General features: G+C 41.5%; 2 protein-coding genes across 28 annotated transcripts in view; one reads left to right on the top strand and one right to left on the bottom strand.

Moving 5' to 3' along the window:
- LOC309641106 (apolipoprotein L6-like) overlaps positions 1–25751 on the top strand; it is a 274531-nt gene extending 248780 nt beyond the window's left edge. Inside the window, exon 5 of the mRNA XM_082420821.1 lies at positions 21367–25751. The gene's annotated coding sequence lies outside the window, so the exon portion shown is untranslated. The remainder of the gene's footprint in view (positions 1–21366) is intronic.
- Positions 1–26125, bottom strand: part of RBFOX2 (RNA binding fox-1 homolog 2) — a 264208-nt gene that overhangs the window by 202144 nt on the left and 35939 nt on the right. The gene's annotated exons all lie outside the window — the stretch shown is intronic.

Here is a 26125-nt window from a genome sequence, read left to right as displayed (position 1 = left end):
GGCTTTGATTTTCTTTCAGATTTTTTAAAAATAAAAAGTGTGCTTTATTTATACACACCCATCCGTAGAAAAATAAATATAATAATCAGGCATTAATAAAGCATTTAACTGCATGCAGCACCATAAAAGGCATCCTACAAAGGCAACTATATATCCAAAATAGGTGCACAAATACCCTCACGTACAGAGGATAAAGGCACACACAAATACTACAGGGAATGTAACTCTAAAAAGGTATTATATTTCTACATCTAGATTAGCTCCTTTGTTAAATGAATATATCCTTTTCAACAAAGAAAATATTCTGCAAATTCAGAATGATTTACAGATTTTTAAAAAGCAGGCATTAACGCAGATCAGCACGATTCCACACAACCAACCTCTGTGCTTGAACTGGACTCCCCACACCTTACTGAAGCCACAATTCCCCTGCACAAACTCCCATCCACCACCCCCCACGCACACCCAACTCCCCACCAACCTCACAGGGGTTCCTGGGCTGGTCCATGGAATCTGATGACATCACTCTCTCTTCCTTCCTGGAATTCTAAACCCTGCTGCTCTCCCCTTGCACACAGCTACCATCTCTATGGCAACCTCACCTCCTCCTGCTTCCCTATTGGCTTCATGGAGCAGGATACACAAAAAGGTTTTCCGTTCTCCCCTTACCACCCGCCCCCAAAAAATGATGCTTTCAACAGGAACCTGAGCTAAATTTAGCTACTTGGGATTCAGAGTCCTATGACTAAGAAAACAGAGAAACGTCCTCCTTCCTACATTCCACCCTCCTCTCTACCCCACCCCAAAGTGGCTGCTTCACCTCCTTCTCTCTGGCCCCCAACCCAAAGCAGTATCTGCTGAGCATTAAAAACATCTGACTGTCCTCGGTCTTCTGCTGCTTCTTTCCATCCCAAGCCAAGGACTGGAAACTCCATGCCTAAAGGCAGAATTCCTAAGTCTCCAACCACTCAGAAGACCGGATTCCCTCGCTATTTGCTTGATATTATTTCCTCCAGCAGAGGAAAAAAAGGAGGAGGAAAAGGGGAGAGAAGTGAAGTTGAAAGACTGCACACTTCAGTGACCAAACATGCTAAGCCTAGAACCACAAATCCTGGGTCGAATTTTCCATCCCAGAGACTGACCTGCTATGTAAACTGGAGCAAGTTCTGACATCCCTCATCTCAAAAGCAGCTCCCACACAGGGATGTTATAAGAATTACTGACAAAATTAATGTAAAGTAGTTTAAGTCCCCGGGCCAAAGGGACTGAATATAGAGTAAGTTGACATCATTAGTAGTGAAATTCCTGTGGATATTAACAGAAATCAATAATCCACAGGGGAAGAACATGAACTTCTAGAAAATTATCCCTCCATACTCATTAGATACGGCACAATGTATGCATACTTTCTTGAACCACAGATAGTTCCCCCAAAGGTGTCTACTTCTAGTAAAATCCAGCTGATTTTTGACTAGTTCTCAATTTTGGAGCTGGCCCTACCTTTTCTTTGTTTAGTCCTAACTCTAATTTTGAAACGGCTACTCATTCTCCCTAAATGACTCAATATGGACCAGGGTTTCATTTTCCAGCTTGGCTGCCCATTTCCAGGGAAATAATTTTTTGTCAGAGCCATATTTGATAGATGAACACTGAATCAACCCAGTGGCTAGTCATATATGACTCTAAAGGACAAAGCATCAATTGTAACCAAGTAGGAAAGGCTCCAGGCAGGTCAGAGCCTTATAGTATGAAAGGGGGTGGATTAAAATAAGACACACCCAGGAAAACTGTATTTTGGGTTTGCAGGGCAGAGACTCAGCTCCAGGGCACCAACTCACCAGTGAAAAAATAGACATGAAAGGAAAATAATTTCGTACGATAAATAGTCATTTGCCCCAAACAGAATTTAAACAATCTGGAACATTCAGCAGAGTCAAAATGCCCCACTAGTTAACATACAGGCATCCAGACTAAGCTTCAGAACTGCTACAGAACACAGCAAAGGATGCAGTATTTGCTAATAAACAACTGAAACTCACATGGCGGGGGGGGGGGGGGGGGGGGCAGTCAGGGGGAGGAAGAACACAGCATGATTAGCCCATCTCTGAGATTTGTACTTCCTTATTTCACTCCATGTGCACTCATAACAAGCCACTCCTCGTGTGAAACCTTTCCTGTGTACACCACTGATCAGATGGTTCCACAGGCTAACTATGATGAACACTCTTCTAAAAGTTCTCCTCAATATTCTTAAACAAACAGAAGGTCAGTCACCTTATTCCACAATGGGAAGACTGAAGCACAGTTTCCAAGACTGCCCATCCAATCAACTATGGAGCTTGACTTACATTAGTTATCATTATGACATCTATCAAGAATGGTCTGGACTAAGTGGACTACTGCAAATAAAGCTCTATTTATCTACTCCTTTCATTCAAACACATATTAAGTGTACTTATTATGTGCCAGGGGTTTTATATGGGTTGTCATTAATTCTCAAAAATAAAACCAAAAAACTGCAACTTGCATATATTCTTACCTCTCTTTGCAAACAGAGAAACAACAGTTCCAGAGATGTCAATGTGACCACGGTTATATAATTTGTTATTTAATTTTTTTAAAAGCTAAGATTCTAACCCAGATGTGTTTGGACTCCAAAGCCTCTGTTTTTTCTGCTTGGCCTCCCATTTACAGACAGTTGGGGTTGGAAAGAAACAGTCAGAAATCACTTTGTATCTGTGATTTCTTATGTCATCAATAAAATACAAGTTGCGAGACTTCCCTGGTGGTCCAGTGGTCAAGAATCCGCCTTCCAATGCAGGGGACGTGGGTTCGATCCCTGGTCGGGGAACTAAGATCCCACGTGCCCCAGGGCTACTAAGCTCGTGTGCAGCAACTACTGAGCCCACGTGCTCTGGAGCCCGCATGCCACAACGAAGAGCCCGCGCAGCCAAAAAAAATTAAAAAATAAATAAAATAAAATACAGATTGCTTGACATCAAGGTCAAAGTCATACTTTTTAGGTATACTAACAGTTTTAAACGCTGAGCAGGCACTCAATACTTATTAATTTATTATCCTAATCCTATTAGTCTAAACTTCTGGACAAATGGCAATGATTCTACTCAGATCTTTTAAAATTAAAACTGGCTTGAGAAATTACATGCTGAAGTGAAATGATAAAACTTCAGATAACATATTCTAGAATTAAATTTTATAATATTTGAGATGAACAAAATTATCACTGTCAAAATGCCTACACTGTCCCAGTCATAAGGTCCTAATGCCTACACAGTCTCATCTGCTGATTTTAATCCATAAACCCTGTGCAGTCAAGATCTGTACATTAGATTTACGATTTCAAATTGTGCATATAGAATGAGAGCATTTCAAAGTATTTCTCCAGAGATTCCACTAATATTAAATCAGCTCTTAGAGGACCATGCTAAAGAGGCCAAGGGCTCATGTCTGATACCCATGTGAACCAGTTAGCACCCCTCTTGCCTACTGCTACAATATGCCCCCTGCTGTAAATACATTCCTGGGTTTACTGAGAAATTAACACAAAGTATCACTTCTGAAAAAAGCTAAAATGTATCTACTAATATCAAATATTATCATTGACTTTTAATCCGTAGAAAATAGCTATTGTTTTTCAGAAAATATGCCAAATCATTCATACTTTCTTTCAATATTTATTGAACACCTACCACATGCCAGCTGGTAAGTCTCAAAAGGCTAGCACTGGAGGACAAATAAACACAGTTATGTGTAGTATGTGATATGGCAGAGTATACAGGTAGAGTGAGAAGACACAAGAGGAATGGCTACCTCTCAAAGGTGTCGTGGAGAATGAGCTCCAGGAGTTTACTGAGGTAAATGAGGCAGGTAAGGGCCTTCCAGGGAGAGAGAACGAAGATTTACGAACGTATGGTCAGAAAACAACATGGCAATCTTAAGATGACTTTCAAGAATTTTACTAAGGCCAGACTGAGAATTGAGAGATATGACCAGTTGAGAGACGTCAAGGCCACATGATTTTCTACCTCATCCAGGTTAGGTTTTCCTAAACTACCTTGCTTTGAGTTCGATTTCCATAGAGTAAGGGGGAAAATTTTTTTAGTATCATGTGAAGAGTTCCTCTCTTTATAGTTTCCATGATAAGAATAAAGGTCAATAAAAAGCCTCTCCACAACAAAAGAAACTACCAACAAAATGAAAAGTCAACCTACTGAATGGGAGAAGATATTTGCAAATCATATATCTGCTAAGGGGTTAATATCCAAAATACATAAAGAACCCATACAACTCAATAGCAAAACAACAAACAATCTGATTATAAAATGAGCAGGGGATCTGAATAGACATTTTCCAAAGACCTGCAGATGGCCAACAGGTACGTGAAAAGGTGCTCAACATCACTAATCATCAGGGAAATGCAAGTCAAAACCACAATGAGATGTCACCTCACACCTGCTAGAATGGCTATTATCAAAAAGACAAGAAATAACAAGTGTTGGTGAGGATGTGGAGGAAAGGGACCCCTTGTGCACTGTTGGTGGGAATGTGAATTGGTGCAGCCACTATGGAAAACAGTATGGAGGTTCCTCAAAAAGTAAAAATAGAACTGCCATACGATCCAGCAATTCCACTTCTGGGTATTTATCTGAAGGAAACAAAAGCACTATACTAATTCGAAAAGATACCTGCATGCCCACGTTCATTGCAGCATTATTTACAACAGCCAAGACATGGAAACAACCTAAGTAACCACTGATGGATGAACGGATAAAGAAAATGTGGTATATATATACAATGGAATATTATTTGGCCATAAAAAGAAGGAAATCCTGCCGTCTGCAACAACACAGATGGACCTTGAGGGCATTAGGCTAAGTGAAATAAGTCAGACAGAGAAAGATAAATACTGTAAGATCTCACTTATATGAGGAATATTAAAAACAACAACAACAAAGAAACAAACAAAAAAAACCCCAAACCCTAACAGAGAACAGATTGGTGGTGGCCAGAGGTAGGGATTGGGGTGGGGTAATGGGTGAAGGTAGTCAAAAGGTACAAACTTCCAATAAGACATGGGGGTGTAATGGACAGCATGGTGACTACAGTTAATAATACTGTACCATATATTTGAAAGTTGCTAAGAGAGTAGATCTTAAAAATTCTTACCACAAGAAAAAACTCTGTAACTGTGTGTGGTGATGGATGTTAACTAGACGTATTATGGTGATCATCTGCAATATATACATATATTGAATCATGCTGTACACCTAAAACTAATGTAATGTTGTATTTCAATTATATCTTAATTTTATAAAAAGAATAAAGGTCAAAAGGAGGTGCATTCTTCTGAAAATGAAGCCTTTAGTGATGGAGAACATTTAATTAAGAGGTTCTTCTATCTGCAGAGCAAATCCCAAATTTGCTGCTCAGTGAGGCAGAGTGAAAGTTTCCTTATTCTTCTCAGAGAGCTGGTTTAAAAAGTGATCAGTGGAGGGTTTTTTTTATCACTTTTCCTTTCCAATGGTTGTCTGAAACTCTTAGTGTGTTGAATACTTGACAAGCAAATTTACATTAATAAGAGAGCATCTTCATGCCCATACGACATCTCTAATATATAAACACATAAATGTATATGCACACCCACATCCTACCAGCTTTGACAGACAAAGGATTAGTACATGCATCAGAGGAAAAGGTATCTATAGGCTTTTCACAGGACAAAAGGAAAATCTAATTTTTAAGCAAACTTTTTACAGAAGTGACTATATATACAGAAATGGGAAAAAATCACTAGTACACAACTCAATGAATTTCCACAAAGTGAACCCCCCAAGTAAACCAGCATCTAAGTTAAAAAAAAAAAGAGAGAGAGAGAACACTATCAGCACACTGGAAGCCCATCTAGGGCGTTTGCAAAGTCACTCCTACCAGCTCACAGCAATGACTTTAACACCACAGATTCATTCTGCCTGTTTTTAAACTTCATATAACTGAAATCACACATTATATACTGTACTTTTGTGCTGGCTTCTTTCGTTCCACATTACATTTGTGAAACTGATTCACTTGTTGAATACAGCAATGGTTCATTCACTGTTATTACTGTAAAGTATCCCATTTTATAAATATAATTTATTGAAAAATATTTCAGTACTGTTGAAAGGCAACTGTGTTATTTCCAGCTTGGGGCTATTACTAAAAATGCTGCTACGTACATTCCTGTGCATGTCTTTTGGTGCACATATGTACACATTTCTGTTGCATATAAGCAGGAGTAGAAGTGCTGGTTATAGGGTACACTTATTTTTTTTTTTAATTTATTTATTATTTATTTATTATTTATTTTTGGCTGTGTTGGGTCTTCGTTTCTGTGCAAGGGCTTTCTCTAGTTGCAGAGAGCGGGGGCCACTCTTCATCGTGATGCGTGGGCCTCTCACTATCACGGCCTCTCCCGTTGCAGAGCACAGGCTCCAGACGCGCAGGCTCAGCAGTTGTGGCTCACGGGCCTAGTCGCTCCGCGGCATGTGGGATCTTCCCAGACCAGGGCTCGAACCCGCGTCCCCTACATTGGCAGGCAGACTCCCAACCACTGCGCCACCAGGGAAGCCCTATAGGGTACACTTATGTTCAGCTTTGACAGATACTGCCAACTGCAGATTTTCCAAAGTTGTACCAACTTACATCCCCACCAGCAGTGCATGAGGGTTCCTGATGCTGAACAACCTCACTAACACCTGGTAGCGTCTGTCCTTTCCATTTCAGTCTTCCTGGAGTTAGTGTAGTAGTATCTCACTGTGGTTATTTGTTTTACCCTGATGATAAATGATGTCGACCACTTCGGGGGCCTTTGGATATCATCTTTTGTGAAGTACCTGTTCAAATCTTTTGCTCATTTTTTTTTTTTCCTGGCGTGTTCAAAGATTAATTTACAGGACTTCTTTTATATATTGATTTGAAGGAGTTATTTATGTATTCTGGATCTCAGCCGGATACCTGTATTGCAAATATCTTCTCCTACTCTGTGGTATGTCTTTTTATTTTCTTAATGGTGCATTTTAATGAAAAGATAGCCCTAATGCTAATGTAGTTCATCTATCATTTTTTTCCTTTATAGTTATTATTTATGTCCTGGTTCAAGTAAAGAATACCATGAAGATATTCTCATATGTTTTCCTCTAGAAACTTGAATAAAGTAGCATTTTAAATACATATTTAAAAATTCCCAGGCACACCAAGTATGTCTATAAAATGCACAAGTGAAGTTTTCCTCCACAAAACAGATCAACCAACTCAACCTGTGAGTTACACAAGATACACTAAATTAACTGCACTGAGCACCTCTCATGTGCCCAGGACTGTGTTAGGTGCTACAAGAGATAAAAGCGATATATAAGAGGTGATCCCTGACCTAAATGAATATTAACCTTAGCTGACAGCATAACACTTAAATATTGTGAGGATTTTGACCTCAGAGCTCAAAAATAACAATCCTCTATGACTCTCAGCTCTCCAAGCAAATTTCTACTTCAATAAGGAACAGCAGGACAAAGGCATTACTTTATTACTGGTACTGCTTCAATACACATATCTAAAAACCACATCACTTACCAATTTTCAAAAGAGTAGACCAAAGACCTTAATAAGGTAACAGTTACGAATTCAGTATTTTATAGTTCAACTACCTAAAAGAAATAGCCGAATGCAGAAATTATGCAATTTTTCCCAGAATAAAAAAATCTCATTCTAGGTACAGAACAATGTGGCAGAGAAGGGGAAGATACCAATATATATATGTATACACAAACACTCTTACACACCTACACAACCCTACATTTTTTTCCTATATGTTTTCTAATTTTCTTGCCCATAATTACTTAACCTTTTCTTCCTGGTCTTGAGGAGAAAAGTTACTTAAAAACAAACAAAATGCCAAGCTTAAGAAAGAGTCCCAGTGAGTTAGGGATCTAATATATATGTGACCCCCTATACAAAGATAAATCTAGGGAAGGTCATTTCCAAGATGAGAAGCTGAAGTGGTAAAAGGAAAGACTAGCCATTAAACCAATTTAGATGAGCAGAGAGTTTTTAAACCAGAGTCATCGAGTTTTCCTTATTCTATTTTGTAACAAGCATTAAAATAGAATTGTGCTACTCTTCTAAACATGCAGAACAGGAGGGAAAAGAATAAGTCTGCTAATTTTAGAGGTCAGGGTGGACCAGATGCTTCAGAGCCTGGGATTCTAGGCCTTAAACACATTTTCTGAAATGATGCAAGAATCTATTAGTAGAGCTTAAGTGATGACCTCAAGCTAAGGTAGTTTACTGATTTGTTACAAGAAGGAAAGAAGCCTAAGGGATTAAAACTCTTTAATCTAGAAAATTTTCCAAGTCTCTATTCTGACCCAAAATAATAGGCAAAGGGTTGACCAACTAAGAATTAAGCTCTTCAACAGGAACCATAATTTCCCATGATATTTATTCATTCAACGAACTTTTATGATATGTACACCTACTAGCCTAGGTACCACGTATACAGTATGAAAAACAGACACAGTCCCTGCCTTCATGAAGTATAGTCAAATTGGGGAAAAATATTTTACCAAGTAAATAAGCAAATATTTAGTTGCAAATCACAAGAAATGTTAAAAAAAATTGGGATAAATGTACTTTAGGTTAAAGAAGGCCTCTTTAGGAAGATGACATCTAAGCTAATAGGAAAACAATGAAAGGAGTCATCCTAGTGATCCCAACCAAATATGTCTGGTTGATTCAACCCTATCAATTCCAACTCACTTCTTCCAAGGTCTACAATGTCTCCACCCCCAATCTATCCCTACATTCTGAGCACTGTCTCTGCTCAAGCACATCAGCAAGGTTTCATGGTATGGCCTGCCTGAACTAGGGACTGCAACTGGGTACTTCTCATGCTAGAGCATTTCTAGTACTTGACAAGTGCGCACACCAAAGACAGCAGAGAGCCACCAAGGTGAGCGGAGGGCTCAAGGGCCCCTCATCCAGTCTTCTTCCACTCTGCTTCAGAAGGCAAGGAAAGGTGTCTATCCGCCTCTAAATCAGAACCTCTGCCTTCCTGCCATTTCAAAAGCAGCTTTTGTACAACTGCATGTGAATCTACAAGTTCCCCCAAAAAAATTCCAATTAAAAAAAAAAGCAGCTTTTTAAGACTCAAGGCCTCGGAGAACTTTATTACTACACAGAATTTTACATATTCAATCCTAATAAATTCACATTTATGCAACAACATGAATACAACAGCCAAATGGATCAGGATGAAACTGCAAGGACCCAGACGAACCCCTGGGCCCACAGAGTTTCTGCAATCATCAGCTAGATCCAGAAAACTGAGATTCAAACACCAAGCATACATCTGAACCAAATGGTCTAACAGGCATCTGCGCCAAAAGAGAAAATCAAATTTATACATAAAATACATCCTTGGTGGAGTGTGGAAGGCCCACGGGAACGATTCATAGTCCCTGCAGCTGAGCATCGGCACAAATCCTCTTTTCATCTGTGCAGAGTGCCTGAGATGCACTGCAGTAGTTGAGAAGGTGGCCAAACTCAAGCCTCCATCAGAGTACAGAAGGTATGCTCCCCTGGCAACAATGCTCCATGGGATGTGAGCACAAAACATCTTTCTACCTCTATTGGGCTTAAAGTCACTGTCAAACTCGCCCTGTGGCACACAGCCAGAAAGGGCCAGTGATACTCAGTTTATAATGTAAACAAACCATGTATTATTCTGAGCCCTTTTGGAAAGGATGCCGGATTGAAGAAATTAAAAAACAGAGTTGGCTTGGTTTCCCCTGTCTGCTTCACATTCTCATGTTCCCAATACCCACTTCCAGCAAATATCTCCCAGGTCCAGAAAAAAAAGCCTTTCAGCATCTGTCTTTAATTTGGCTGTTCCACCCTCCTCCCTCCTCCTATTTCTCCTTTCCCCTCCTCCTCCTCCCCACTGCTCCCACCCCATAAGGAATATATACGTCCCCTGAAAACAAACAGAGAAGAGATTAGAGAGCAAAGGAGACTACAATGGGGAGATAAACCAGGCAGAAGAGGGCAGTTCACAGAATGAGGCACAAAGACAGCCCGAGATGGCTGCTCTTGAGGCCCAGCAATGAGGGCTGTTTCTGATTAGGTGAGTACAATTGCGGAGCTGCACAGGAAGTGCTCAGGGGGCCCTCATGGTCTGTCCCATCCCAAATACACTGAAAACCTTTGTACTGGAGCAGGCCCATCTGGAATCAGTTAGGACCAGGCTCCTAGCAGACCCTTCCTTTTTAAAAAAGAAAAAAAACAACCCTCTCTAAAACTGCTAGGCTGAGCTTTCCCGCCTGCAACTTTCTCATCCCTCCCCTCAAATCACTCTTCAGAGAACGTTGTTTCTCCATCTCCCGTTCTGGGGTCACCACAAACAAAAGAGGCATATAAGAACACAAAGCATTCGGAGAGCTAGCATCCTCCCCCCGCCCAGACAAGCCCAGAAAATTACAGAATTCATGAAACTAAAATCCTCTTTTACACAATTTTGGGATTTGTTTTAAATGTTATTTTTAGGAATCTGAAGTGCCCTACTTTTTTCTTTAAGCATTTAAATGAAGCATAGCCTTTATGCAACTTTTCTCTTTTTGTTCTGTCTTCTAAATCATGCAAAAAGCAGAAAAAGAGAAACTTTGGGATAGTTCTAGCATTCAAAAGGGAAAAAGGTTTTGCACTCACATTCCTAAGTTAAGTTGCCAATGTTCGTTTTTGCCGGAAGTCAGGTTTTACTGATGCTTTCTATAAAAAACAGGCCTTCTCTGGTAGTGCGGTAAATGCCTAGAACTAGGACTTGGCAGACCTGGAGAACAGTCTTGATGGCCGATTAATTCACCATGTGGCTAGGAATAAACTGCTTAACCTTTCTGGGTCTCTATTTTGTCACTGGTAAAACGTGGGGGGGGGGGGGAGGAAGAGACCCTAAGGTTATTTCCAGCACTGCTACCCCCTCAAATTCTACACACCTAACAAAAATATGAGTACATACACAATTAGGAATTCCCAGCTTCACCTAGGAATCATACCTTTAAGGCAAAAAATTTTTTTAATTGTCCCCAGAGACCATACAGAAAGGAGTTAGGTGTGTGGTGGGGGAGAAGGAGCAGAGTCTGTCCGCTGATTCTGTCCGATTCAGAGTCTGAATCGTCTATAAACCTCATTCCCCGTCTTCACGTTGCTTAGGGAGAGCATAACCAAAGGCAGAGGGGAGAAAGTTTAAGGCCAAGTACCAGGCGAGTCATTTGGGCTCAGGAACCTGATCAGAGAAGTACAGCATGAAGACCTGGAGAACTAAATTCACAAATAAACTACTGAATTAGCACTCTGTCCTTTGTGCTTACTTTAGAAGCTGCTTATTTATTTAATTGATCTCAACAAATATTTATTGAATCTACCAAGAAGGTCAGACTCTCTGAGAAATACAAAACAGGATCAGAAACTGCCCTCTCCTCAGGAAATTTATAACCTACAGAAGAGACACAGAGATGTTCGGACGTAGTTTTATTCCCAGACTTGATGGCACTGAGGCAAGGATAAAGTATTGTGACAGATCCCCGAATGCCGCTTCCTCCACATGCCTCATTCTCTTATCTCTTATCTTCCACCTTCTGTTCAAATGTTAAGAGGGTTCTAATGAATCTGAAAATTATCAAAATTATTTTGCCTTGAAATTTAAAAGCTGGCATTATAAACTGCCTAAACTTATCACAGGTTCAATAAACGTTAAATAAGTAGCTTATCCCCATAGAGAGAAGGGCAGACCTACATAAACCACCTCCCAACCTACAGCTGTCACCAGCACAGGAGCACCGAAAACTATCTCAACAGTCATACCCATGGCAATCGGGAACCCATTCTTGACCCTAGCCTGGTTCTAAGGATTAAGAACCAGCAAAGCAAGTACAAGGTTTGCAGTTAGAACTGTCACAGGTCCGCAGTCCTGCCCTCGGCCACAACCAGAATGGCAGGAGTTTACTGTAGACCACATGTAAGGTTTTTGGCAAGGGGTGCGTACCATGCAATATTGCCTGCCTTTATCTACATCAGTGTGATCGATGTTTCCTCATAACTAAAATTGGTCAAACGAGGGTCTAAATTAGAGGGCCTGTTTTGCCATTTCATAAAAAGAATCCCATAAGACCGATACTTGTTTCCTTAACCTCATATCCTAGGTAACCTGAAGGATGTGGGCTCCTTTTCCTGGGCCACTAATTAGGGTATCCCATTCTGGGTAACCTCCCTAAAAACATACTCCCCTCAGTGAGTTAATCTCCCCGCTTCCCTAAACTGGCAAGGCTTCAAAGGCATTCAGAGAGAAGTAAGAATCTGTGACCTGGGGTTCCAGAAACAGGAGGGTCACATTTCCTCCTGGAACATGGAAAGTTGAACTGTAGGAGGCGCATCTGAGAGAGTTGGCCCACTCCCTAAACACTAATACATTTCGAATTGGGCGCAGAGAACTTGGCAGCTCAGCTGACTCCCCAACCAGCTCTGAACAAAACTGGACTGGTCAGGATTCTTCGTGGCAAACAGCAGTAGAGGGGGCCAATCAAAACTCTCAGCTCTGCCAAAAAACTGCAGCCTTTCCCTTAAAGGGAAAACACTTCAAGGTGAGTGCTCATGTGTAGTTGTGAAGAGCGAAAAGGAGGTTTCAGATTTTCTGAATTCTTACCTTCGGTCAACTTTATTTCTATAAATTCCTTTTCCTGTATTTGTTCTCCTCTATAACAACACCAGCATTGCTGCAGACAGTAATAAAAAGCAGGTAAAAGGACTCTACAGAAAGGTGGCCACAATCCAAACGCTGCATTTGACCAAAGGAAGCATGGTATCCACCTTCATCTTAGGAGAGACCTGGGATTCACCCTTCTGCTACTTGAGAGCAGTCTGAAGCCTTCTCCCAGAGTCTCCACTAGACCCTCACCTTCCCCTCCTGCCTCTTCCCCTTTCTACTGACCCTGTCCCCGCTGCCATTCAGAACTCAGAGTCAGCTGAAATGCCAGAGCAAACTGCCTACTGATGCAAGTATCACAAATGGAGAGAGGCAGCACCGCACAGTGCAGGGCTTCTCAAACTAACTGTAGCAACCCCTTTCTTTTTTTAATTCCCAATCCATTATGGAATGGTACTTTTGTAAAATGCAATAAAATGAACTACTAGAAAAAATAAAATTTAAAAAAACCAAAGACATATAAAATACAACCCCAAACGTTTTATTATTAGATTCAACACTCACAAAATTACTCCATCAAAATGCTACAAAAGTTTCTACATGCTCACCATCAAGTCCTGTATCTATCTTGCAGTGAGTTGGTAACCAACAGTGGACTAACACCAGTGCTCAAATGACACCATGATCAGCTCTGGTGTAGTGAAAAGAGAACAAGCTCTGATGCCACCCAGTCCTAGGGAAGAATCCCACCCACTAGTTACGTGACTTTGGACATATTTAATTTTTCTCAATCTCAATTTCTGCATTCATAAAATAAAAATGTAGTAAGGCTGGGGGAACTGGAGGGACACCAAATACTCTGCAGAGTTATGAAAGGATTAGGAAAATGTAATGACAAGGAGCGTACCACAGTGCCTGAATTAGACTAGGAATCCAATACTATTATTATCAGGCTTTCCCAGATATTTTCTTTCATCATCCTCTTTTAATCCAAAGGCAATTCCAATTCCAGTAAATCCTAACCTTAGGAGCTAGTATTTTCATGGCTAACTGTAACTAGCAAAAGCCAAACTTATGATCTCTTACTGTCTTTAGTATCCTCTTTCCCTTTTGGTGTCAGGAAGAACCAAACATTCTTGTTGTGCCAAAAATGCATTCCCATTTGATTTCTAATGTTTTCTTTTAACCCAAAATATATTCCAGTTTGACTTACAGTCAAAACTCTTACCAGCTCCATCACTAATTCTGCGGTCATTCCAGCTTTGTTGTTATGTTTTACTAAATACTGAGTAGATACACGAAGAATATTTATAAATTATGTAAAGAATATAAAGAATAACAAAAACATGTCACCCCAGCTTAGCATTCTCATTTTCCCCCTCCAGTCCCCAACTCAATATGCTGCCCTTCTTCACAAATGTTCTTAAAGATCTGAATTTAAGGCCCAGTTCTTCAGTAAGCTGCATCCCCTCTCTAAGCCTCTCTCTTACCTACCAAATGAAGCTCCCTGTTTGACTTCATTTAGGTTCAACACACTCCACGTTAACCCCCCTGGCTCCTCTCATGCTCCTCACCCTTCTATTGTAGACAATTCTAACAGCCATCCTCCCACCCCTGAACTGGCTGTACTGAATTCTCCCACCAAAAGTCCTGGCCACCACTACCACTCTTCTTATTTTTCCCTCAGTTCTTGCTTCCTTTTCACAAGTACCCTTCAGTCCCTGGGGAGAGGTAATTCCACCTGACCCTCCAAGATCTCCACCTCCCCTCAAGCCTAGATTCACCCTCTTACATATATTTCTCTTGGGTATTCACAACACGGAGGCTCTATGGAAAGCCCCAAAGAATCCAATCCAAAATTCTGATACACTAAAGAAGCTATGTTTATAATTTAAAATAACAGAAAGGGAGAAAATATTTGCAAACACATATCTGACAACGGACTGGTAACAAGAATATATAAAGAACTCTCAAAACTCACCAAAGAAAACAACCAACTCGATTTTTAAAGTGAGCAAAAGATTTAACAGACCCGTCATCAAAGAAATGCGGATGACTACTATGCAAATGAAGAGCTGCTCAACACCGTTAGAATTTAGGGAAGAACCAATTAAAACCACAAGAGATACCACTACATACCTACTGGAATGACTCAGATTTTTTTTTAAACTGACAATATCAGATACTGCAAAGAATGTGGAGCAACTGGAACTCTCTCATACATTCACTGCTGATGGGAATGCAAAAATGGTAAGCCACACTGGAAAAAGTTTAGCAGTTTCTTATACAGTTAAACATATACTTAACATATGACCCAGCAATCCCATCCCTATGTATTTATGCATGAGAAATGAAGACATATATCCACACAAAAACCTATATACAAATATTTATTGCAGTCTTATTCATAGTTATCAAAAGCTGGAAACAACCCAAGTGTCCATCAACTGGTGAATGGAAAAATAAATTGTGGTACAGACATAAATAAATCAGCACTCAACAATAAAAAGGAATGAATTACTAATCCATAAAATAGCATGGGCGAATCTTGAAAGAACCCAAAGTGAAAGAAGCCAGACTCAAAACACTACATAGTGACCAGAAATCAGATCAGTGATTGTCAGCAGCGGGGGGTGGAAGGAAGCCCTGACTAGAAAGGGAACTAAGGGAACCTTCTGTGGTAATGAAAGTATTCCATATCTTGATTGTGGTCATCACTACATGGCTATATTACATTTGTCAAAACTGATAGAAATGTATACCTCAAAAGGATGAATTTTACTGCATATAAATTATACCTCAATAAACAAACAAAAAATATATAATCTCCCTCAGAAAATAATAATAGCTCACTTCCATCATAGAGGAGTTAGCGCAACAGCTAAGGATACAGGTGGGGTAAGGAGTCGAGGAATTATAAGAAGGCACAGACCAGCAGGCCCAGACCCCAATGACAAGAGTGGCTGGGGGAGGTGGGGAACCACAAGGAAGGCTGGGGGAACTGGAGGGACACTGGGAGGCCAAACGGAAGACAGACCAGAGGGCCCACTGGCTGAGGAGTCCAGGCCACGAGGAGTGGGATACAGGGATGGAGGACCTGTCTACTGTGGTTGGGAGACTGATTACATTAAGCAAATAAATAAAATGAAATAAGTAAATATACCAAGGATAAGAGGAACCCAAGTTTCTCCCTACTTGGAAATATGTTTACAAAAATGGAAAGAGGTTGGCTAGATTTAAGATGGAGTTATCGGTATGAACTCTGGTTTTTATGATATAAAATTCAAGGTTTTATAATATAAAATACATAATATATACACACATAACATATACACACATACAAACATCATACATCTGCACATACTATACTACATATATACATATATGTACATAAAGAAATCTAGAAACAGTTACAGAGGTATATGTATGGTGTGTGTGTATATATATATGTGTGTGCACATATTTACTTACCTATATTTTCTAGCTCTGAGAGAGCCTAGAGGCAATGACACCCCAGTAGCAATGTACATACCTAGCACCCAGATTTTGGTTTCTAACCACTCTCCTCCACTTAACAGAACCAGGACTCCCTGGAAGTAGCTGATTCCAGAGCTAGAGCAGGAAAAGAACAAGATAAGCTTGGAAAATCTTCTTGTGCCAGAATGTCAAGAGACATCCCATGAATGATGGAGACAGGTCAACAGAACAAAGAAGGCAGCATAAAGTGGGACCTACTGGCCGAACTGGGAACAGCTTGAGGATTAGAACAATTACAGAAATGGATTACAAACAATAGAATAAAATAGAAATCCAGGAGTCCACAGTGACAGAAATAAACAAACAAAGAAGGGAAAACTTCTTATAGTAGAATGGCAACTGATAAATATAGACAGACTGATAGAGAATCACCATTTGGCAACTATTACAGAAGTGGCTGGTTCAGGATGTCAGGTGGAGCTCTGATGAGGAATGGGCTAGTAGTATAACCTCAGAATACCTTTCCGTAGGATAATCATTAATTGTAAAAGGAAAAATGGTGAACTTAATGTGGAAAAACCTGGCAAACACCAACTAAACCAGGTGATCAAGGTTAATATCACTGGTCACGGGATAGGTATGTATCATTTGCCTCCAGGTCTGATGCACTGGGAAGAGCACAGCATATTTCTGTGACATTCCCACCAAAAGTGACATGACTACTGTCATGAAGAACCAGACAGACCGAGGCCAAGACACTTCAAAAATGTCAAGGACATGAAGGAAAGGCAAAGACTAAGGAACTGTTCCAGATTGAAAGAGGACTGAAAGATTGAGGAGACATATAACTAAATGTCACACATATTCCTAGAGAGGATCCTGGACCAAAAAGGAAAAAGAGACATTATAGGGGCAACTGCCAAAATGTTAATGGGGTCTATGGATGGATGGTAACATACCAATAGTGATTTCCTGATTTGGAGAGTTGTATATTGGTTATGTAGGAAAGTCCTATTTGGGGGCATACACACTGGAGTATTTCCTTCAAAAAAGTTCAGAAAAGGAATAATGATAAAGGGTATGTATACACACACACACACACACACACACACACACACACACACGAAGAGAGTGGGCAATGAAGCAAAAGCAATAGAATATTAACAACTGGGGAATCTGAGTAACAAATATAGGAATTTTTAGGTTTTTAATTGTTTTGGCAACTTTTCTCTAATTGTGAAGTTATTTCAAAATAAACTATTCGGGAAAAAGTAATAGCCATCTACTGCCAGGAATTGTGCAGGGAGCCATATCTTTTATCTTCACAACAAAAGCAGATCCTGAAGCTCAGAAGGTTAAAACCTCGCCCAAGGTCCTCCAGTTAACAAGTGCTGGACCCATCCTAACTGAGGTCCACAAACTCTAAAAGCCTTCAATATTCTACCACACCATGCTGCCTCATTCCACAAACAGGTAACCACTGTTTACTGTGGGACATGCCAACATCTGTACAGATCACTGAGGATATGAAATGAATAAGACCATCCCTGCCCTCAAGGTATTCGGTTTAAGAGACATAGACAGACTTGTGAAGTAGTAAAGGGTTACAGGTGCTCTGTTTGTCATTACTTTTGCAGGGAATGTTGGCACTCACTCTACCACAAATGCAGTATCACCCATTAGAGAGTGGAAGGTAACTTTTGAGATGTACAGGACAAAGAGACCATGGCCACATGGGGTACGCTTAGACCATGTAGATGAGAGGTCCCTGCCTGACCACAACACACACACACACACACACAAAGTCTCACTCTCTCTCACTCTCCCCTCCCCCCCCCACTCCTCCTTCCCTCCCTCTCTCCTCCAAGGCCTGAACTGCCCTAAAGAAAAAAGGGGGGAGGGGGAGCAGATATCCAAGTATATTTAAGGAGTCTCAGACTATTCTTCCCCGTAGGTTTTTATCATCCCCAGAGGTATTCTGTTTAAAGGAGTCCTTTTCTAAAAAGTAGTGGCTGTGGTGGGACTAGAGCTGTTTGGCCCAATGATGAGACAAGATTACTGCCAAGTCATACCCTTGCTTTCCAGTGGTTTTCTACTCAGAGCAAAAAACAACTCTTATGTATGAAAGAGAGCAAAAGTCTGAATCTCTATGAAAGTACAAGAATCAGGTTCACCAGGCCCCCAGAGGAAGTGGGTTTTACCATCAATTATGTGCAAATTAAGTGGTTTTCTTTTCTGGTTGTAAATCAAGTGGGAGGGCACAGGGGGCGGGGGGGGGGGAGTGGGCGTCGGGCGTGGGGTGCGGAGGCTGCTGTGCCTCTCTATATTGTCCTGAGTTTTACAATAGCTTTTGGGCTCAGACCATACATCATTTAAGTCAAGGGAAGGAGGAAGGCACAGGCTCTGCACTGGTAACACAATAGTACACATGACAGGCATTGCCCTCAGAAAACCTACCGTTTAGCAGAGGACACAGATAAATTTAAAAAGAGTACTATGGAACATCTAGAAAGAACACTTTCTAGGTTGAAGCAGGACCAGGATCAGGAAAGGCTTCCTTGAAAAGGGAACACACTGAGATGAGATCTAAGAAACAAAAGAGCATTAACCTAAAATTGCCAGGTTTGTGTGTTTATGTGTTTTGTTTGGTAGAGAATTTTCTGGACAGGCAGGTAAAAAGTAATACAAGAAAAATATGTACAAAAGCAAAAAGGAAAAAGAAATAGCAAGTGATGTCATCTTGCTGGGACATAAATATGAAGAAAGAGGCCTGGAAAAGGTTTTTAGTAGTGGAATGATAAACATCTGATCATCACAACAATTCTATGGTAGTTATTATTAGCTTCCGTTTACTAATGAGAAAACTGAGGCTTGAGAAAAGTTAGGTCAATTGGACAAGGTCACACAACAAATGAATGGCAGATCAGCTGTAAAACCCATCCTCTTTCTGTGCTGCTCTCCTGAGAGTTTTACCAGAATGTGACTAGTCCCTTGGATTCCCAGACAAATCACCTTTTCCCTGGATATTCAACCCTTGGTATTTAACACTTTCGAAACACAGTTACCAAAGTTGATTTTAGCTCCATTTAGAGGTCAATCCCTCAGTAAAATCTAGAATACTCATTTTTATGTTTTCACCAATGTGGATTTCAATACAAAAAAATAAATAAAACATTTTTCCCCTTATGCTGCAGAGGCCTCAAAAACTTAAGGCAGCAATAGGAAGACAGCCCACGCAGAATTCATTGTATACTCTGTAATGCACCACACATCGGCACCTATTTTATCTGGCAGCAGGAAGAGATATAAGTTAGGACCCCACAATTATCCCTGTAGAGAGGCACAGCAAAGGGAATGCAGGCATAACAGCTACAGTAACTGTAACACAAGTAGCCATCTGTGCTTATAGCCAGTCACGCCAAGAGCTTTTAAACGCCCACATCCCTAATGCCTCCCTCTCCCCCCATGTAGGTGGGCCAGTTCCTTGCCATTCTTCTCCACCCCACATAATTCCACAGGAAGAGAGAATCTGCTGCCACGAGTGGGAAGCAAAGGAAGCTGCTGTACTTCTGAACACAAAAGACCAGAAAGTAAGGGTCCTACCTCCCCACTCTGTGTTCTACACATTAAAGCAGGATCTCCCTATTTCTTCTACTGTCTAGCATAGACTTGTAGCTCCTGTTACAGCCCCCAGGTCTCATTCCCTGATACTCACCCTGCCCCAGCTGGACTGGATACCCTCCCCCCACACAACATTTACTCACCTCTCTCTCTGCACTTAGCACATTACAGATCTGCCTGGGGTCAGTCTCCCCACTATACTGAGAGCTCCCAAGGACAGGGACTGTCTCTCAACCTGCCTAGGTTCGCGGAGTGCATACAAGGACTGCAGAATGAAACGGGAAGTGGGCAGTGGAAAAGGAAATGGTTGAACAGTAATCTGAGGTCTGAGAATCCAGGATATCTGAATAGACATCATGGTACAGTCTCTACACTGGACTGATATGTTGAGTGCAAAATTTACATTTAAAAAAATCATCCTTTCACAGTCTCTAATAGAGAGCTCTAGAACGAAAGATGACACTAAGAGTATCATTTAAAAAAAAAAAACTAACCATAATTATTAGTGTATGTCCCCCAAAGCAAAACAGCAACAAGAGAGCGTAGCCTACAAAAAAACTACCACAGCCCTACCACTCTGCCCCAGTTCCCAGCACAAACTGTTTTTCAGGGCTCCTTTTTTTTGGGGGGGGGCACTTTTTGCCCACCACTTCCCCTTACCATCTCCGCTCTCCCCTCCTTCTACAACCTACCAAAGAAAACAATGACTGTATTGCAATACGCAAGAATCTTCAGAAAGATACACCTCCCCAATTCTCCTAAGCTTTTCTTTAGGGCTGCTGGCAAGATAAGCAATTTGTTCCCAATTATAGCAGACTTCATCTGGGTGATGAATGTAGTCAGCAACTCCTCAACAAGGTGCTGGAAGCGATGGAAGATCTCAAAAACATGCTCTGGCATCACCTTCCCAATCTGCCTGCAGCTCCAGGCTCTTCTTTTGCTCTAATCCATCAGCCACTTCCTTCCCTAGGGACATCTGCTCTCCGATCCTCCTTACCAACTATACTTGTCAAAATCAAACAGAACCTGCTAACAAGGTAAGATGGGAAAAGGATCTGATAAGGTCCTGGGATTGTTTCAGTTTAAACCCTATGACCACACTTTTTCTTGGATTTTTTTCTGCCCAATAAAAACTATAGAAATTACCTTGGAGAGGTGCTGATTCTTATTAGATTTTACTTAGAATCACTGTAATAAGATGCCCAAGCTGGGGCTTCCCTGGTGGCGCAGTGGTTGAGAATCTGCCTGCCAATGCAGGGGACACGGGTTCGAGCCCTGGTCTGGGAAGATCCCACATGCCGCGGAGCAACTAGGCCCGTGAGCCACAATTACTGAGCCTGCGCGTCTGGAGCCTGTGCTCCGCAACAAGAGAGGCTGCGACAGTGAGAGGCCCGCGCACCGCGATGAAGAGTGGCCCCTGCTTGCCACAACTAGAGAAAGCCCTCACACAGAAACGAAGACCCAACACAGCCATAAATAAATAAATTAACTAATTAAATTAAAAAAAAAAAAAAAAGATGTCCAAGCTGAAAGCAACCTCAGAAATAATTCCATCATATCCCCACATTTCACAGATGGAGAAAGGCTCAGAGAAGTTAAGAACTGCTGAACTGCAGTTACACAGAGGAATTCCCTAGAATGTCAGATCCTAAATGGCCAAGAGTTGTATCTAATTCATCTCCAGGGTCTAACGCAGTGCTCAGCACTTGAAAAATGGTTGGCGAACTGAACCAAATGAACACAACTAATTAGTCATAGGACTATGTCCCATGATGTTTTACTTCAAGTACACTGTTTTTTCATCACACGTGACTAGAAAGCTAGAATCTATGGGTGAGGATTTATGTGCACAGCAGACCCCATGGAATTCAGGCTCTCTCCCTCCTCAACCACTAGGTACACTCCCTTTATCTCTGACACCATTTATAAGATTTCCAACCTCTTTATGTTCCAACTGCTCTAAAAATCATACATCTCTAAACTGATTTCCTAAAATATCTTCCACTCGATACTCTTCTTAATAATTCTCTTCAACTGCCCTCTTAATCTTCTTAATGACTGTCCTCTTTGGGATCCCTCTTCCTATCTCAACTTACCACAACCTGTCTCACCTCCCGTGTCTGTCCCCTTAAGCCAGTGGTTCTCAACTTTGACTGCATACTGCAATCACCTGGGGAATTTTTTACAAAACTACTGATTCCTGGGCCCAACCCTCACAGTTCCTGATTTCACTGGCCTGGGTTGGGTATGGCCAAGGAATGATATTTTTAAAAGCTCCCTAGGTGATTCTAATGCACACCTAGCTAACACTGAGAACCTCTGCCCTATACCCTCAGAAATTAGCTGCCTGGTCCACTGTATACTCTAAAAATAACTACTGCCAGTTGTTCTGGACTTGCAAAATATTAGACTGCCCCGTGCCAGGCACACGTGTTGCTAGACTGAAGGCACATTAGAACCATGCACTTGATTCACATCTGTCATATGATAATGCTTTGGTAAATATGTCGGTAAAGCTCTATAAATCATCAATGATGATAAATGCCCAGATCCTGCTAAAAGACTACAGAGGGGGAAAAAAGCTGTACTGGAGTTTTCTGACTCAAACACATTTAGTTTCTGGTTTTTTACCAAGGATCCAAGGTCCTTCAAATCCAGATGGTCTTTCGGTATCAAAAATAGCCTTCTGTGGCCAACCCCAAAAAAGCACAAGATATGTCATGTATTTTCATGCCTCCATGCTTAGGCACATATCAATATCTGTCTGCTTGGAAAACTCCTATTCGTCCTTCAAAGCCCAGTTCAAATGCCTCCTTTAGTCATTCAGTCAAAAAATAGAGAATCTACTAAGTGCCAGGCATTTGTCTAGGCACTAGAGACACAACGTTGAACAAGACATAGTCACTGGTCTCACAGTGCTTATATTCTACTTGGGAAGCCAGATAGTAAACAAGGAGACAAATTAAAATAATTCCAGATGGTGGTTAAGTGATATGAAGAAAATAAAACAAAATAACATGACAGAGTAATGGTGGGTGGTAACTTTCCCCAAAGGCAGACTCACTGGGTCTCTCAAGACCACATCAAGAACAAGGGGCTCCACCATATTCTTTTTACACTCCCAGCATTCACTCTTTGTAAGTACACAATAAATATTTTGAATGAATAAAAAACATAAGGGTGAGAAAAAAGGTAGAAGTTAAAAAAAAAAATGAAGTATCATAATCAACTAAGAGTTAAGAGACATGAACCCTCACCTAAGTTTCCCACTACCTACAAGATTTGGGGCAAGTCCCTTCCTCTCTTCCATAAAATAAGTAGATTGCATTAGACTGGCGCTGTAACGCTCACCAGAGGTAAGAGAAGAGAGAAGTATGCGGGTAGAGCCTTGTAGTGGCGGGGCTAGCAGGCGGTTCCTAAAGCTCCAGCAGAGGGGCGCACACAGGAATGCAGGCCCAGGGCTGCCGAGAGAAGCCAGAAACCTGGATTTCATGTAAGCTCTCCCGGTGTTTAAATGTTTCATCCAAATGTCTTTAAAATACTGCGTTAGCCAAACAAAACCCCTTGTGTAAGGGCCAGACCATAGGCCTAAAGTTTGCACAGGCCTACAGACTAGATGACCTCTGGGTCCTTCCTAGTTCTAACAGTCCATGGCTCTGGAATGAAACATCTTCTTATAGAAAAACACGAAAGAAGGGACAACAGAATTAGAGGACAAAAAGAGAAAAGAACAAGTGTTTCTACTTGTGTTGTACTCAGATCATAGAAGAACCTTCTTCATAATTCATCAGTCAATAAATCCTGTTACTTGAAAAGAAAATTTTGTATCCTGGACAATAAAAAGACCAATTCCAACCTCTCCTTTAGGTTATAAAAGCTACCCACATGTGCTTAATAAATATTCCTATCCTAAGCAGTCAGGAATGCTTAAAGAGGCACAACTCATGTGCACGCACACAGACACACACACCCCACAAAGCAAGAAAATCAATTATGCTGAAGACTGGCAAGATGCCCCAAAGACACAGCAGGAATTTGATACGAACAGCGGGATCAGGAAGGAGAATGAATAATTCAGACTCCCTGATTCACTTAACCAAGTGCTGCAGGCCCAAGCTGAGGCCCAGGGCTTACAGGCTGAGCTCCCTCATCTGAAAGCAACACGAGCTCAGCGTCTGAATGGAAAGCCAACCGTGCCTGCTCACTGGTGAAGGAGGGAAGATACGACCGACTTGCAACTAGAATAAGTCACGTTATTTTTCTGAACGACAATTCATCATAGAAGACCAAACTTGAAAGCGGACAATGTTTTCACACTGTCATTAGCAAAGGAAAAACAGCATGCATATTTTATTTACGCCCACCCTCTTTTTTTTTAATTATTTTTTTAGTTTTGGCTGAGTTGGGTCTTCGTTGCTGCGTGCGGGCTTTCTCTAGTTTCGGCGAGCAGGGGCTACTCTTCGGTGTAGTGCGCGGGCTTCTCATTGCGATGGCTTTTCTTTGTTGCAGAGCATGGGCTCTAGGCACGTCGGCTTCAGTAACTGTGGCACATGGGCCCAATAGTTGTGGCTAGCGGGCTCTAGAGCGCAGCTCCGTAGTTGTGGCACACGGGCTTAGTTGCTCCACAGCACGTGGGATCTTCCGGGACAAGGGCTTGAACCCATGTCCCCTGCATTGGCAGGCGGATTCTTAACCACCGCGCCACCAGGGAAGTCCGTATGCCTATCCTCTTTAAGGAGGCCTCATTAGACCAGAAAGCCAATGGAAACAAGATAATGGGGAAGGCAAAGGAAAAAAAGTATCGGCCAGAATAGCTGAAAGTATGCAGACACCTTCCCTACCCCCACTGTCCCACTTCCAAGGGTGAAGAAAGTTCCCAACGGTAACTACCTTTAAACTACCAATGATGACCGATTTATGAACTATTCATCAATTGCTTTACCTAAGTTCCACATTATTTTTAGACACAAGCAATTCTGAAAACAGATGCAGATCTATCCTGAGTATTAATCAGTCTTCACAAAATCTCAGTTTGTTGGAAACCAGGGCTTTGTATTGCAGATTAAAAAACAAACAAACAGGGCTTCCCTGGTGGCGCAGTGGTTAAGAATCTGCCTGCCAATGCAGGGGACACGGGTTCGAGCCCTGGTCCGGGAAGATCCCACATGCCGCGGAGCAACTAAGCCCGTGCACCACAACTACTGAGCCTGTGCTCTAGAGCCCGCGAGCTACAACTACTGAGCCCGCATGCCACAACTACTGAAACCTGCCCGCCTAGAGCCCATGCTCCACAATGAGAGAAGCCACTGCAATGAGAGCCCGCACACTGCAACGAAGAGTAGCCCCCACTCGCCGCAACTAGAGAAAGCTCGCGGGCAGCAACGAAGACCCGATGCAGCCAAAAATTGAAAAATAAATAAATAAATAAATTTAACAAACAAACAAACAAACAAGGTTTGCTACAGAAATGACCTAGGGAAGAAAAAAGAACGGTAAACAGCCCAACTTGTTTTCATGTGTCTCTATGACAGGTTTTTAATGACAAGGATAAAATATTTGCAATCATTCAACATTTAAATATCTCAGATCTATGATACTCACTGATGCAAGTAATTCTTTGAGTCTTGCATTGGTGAAATGTTATTGTAAACAACACACCAAGAATGTATTAACTTCTGAACACCACAGTACTAACATTGTATTGGTATAAAAATCAAGGGAAGAAAACAAATTTGAGGCTCCTCAAATCCTTCTAAGGCTGTTAAGATACAGAGACTCTTTGCAATAAATGGATCTTAAATATTATACTAGTTGAGTAGCAGAAAACAGATTTTATCAAGCAATTACTACCACAAATAAGTGCACTCAAGAGTGAGCTCACGCTTTTAAAAACCTTTTTTTTTTTTTAAATTATTTCATTCATTTTATTTAATTTTTGGCTGCACTGGGTCTTTGCTGCTGCACGCAGGTTTTTCTCTAGTTGCTGAGATCGGGGACTACTCTTTGTTGCGGTGCACGGGCTTCTCATTGCAGTGGCTTCTCTTGTTGCAGAGCACGGGCTCTAGGTGCACGGGCTTCAGTAGTTGTGGCACACGGGCTTCAGTAGTTGTGGCTTGCAGGCTTCGGTAGTTGTGGCTCGCGGGCTCTAAATCGCAGGCTCAGTAGTTGTGGCGCATGGGCTTAGTTGCTCCGCGGCATGTGGGATCTTCCCGGACCAGGGCTCGAACCCGTGTCCCCTGCATTGGCAGGCGGATTCTTAACCACTGCGCCACCAGG

Source organism: Balaenoptera physalus, assembly GCF_965194825.1.
Source record: "Balaenoptera physalus genome assembly, chromosome: 13".
In the NCBI taxonomy this organism is placed as follows: domain Eukaryota; kingdom Metazoa; phylum Chordata; class Mammalia; order Artiodactyla; family Balaenopteridae; genus Balaenoptera; species Balaenoptera physalus.
Note: the sequence above shows the minus strand (reverse complement) of the source record. Positions and strands in the feature narration are given on the sequence as shown.